At 41.4% G+C, this 222-nt stretch overlaps 1 protein-coding gene across 1 annotated transcript in view; it reads right to left on the bottom strand.

Moving 5' to 3' along the window:
- The window catches only part of LOC118431852 (deleted in malignant brain tumors 1 protein-like), a gene marked incomplete in the record, with an annotated part of 11864 nt that overhangs the window by 2299 nt on the left and 9343 nt on the right, over positions 1-222 (bottom strand).

Below are 222 nucleotides of genomic sequence, written 5' to 3' on the forward strand. Positions count from 1 at the left end.
CTATAGCAAACACTCACAGGACTTGAACAAAGTGGTCACTAGTAGACAGGTGTCAACAGCATAGACAAACACTATGACACATATTTACCAAAGGTAAAAATTCAGTCACTTGCAGTATGCATTGTGAGAGACATGTTATAGCTTCCAAGCAAATTGTGTGCAACCAATCTCCAGTAGGCAGTACCTAATCTCCAAGCAGATTCCTCTACTCACCGGCTGTTA

Source organism: Branchiostoma floridae, chromosome 15, assembly GCF_000003815.2.
Source record: "Branchiostoma floridae strain S238N-H82 chromosome 15, Bfl_VNyyK, whole genome shotgun sequence".
Taxonomy (NCBI): Eukaryota; Metazoa; Chordata; class Leptocardii; order Amphioxiformes; family Branchiostomatidae; genus Branchiostoma; species Branchiostoma floridae.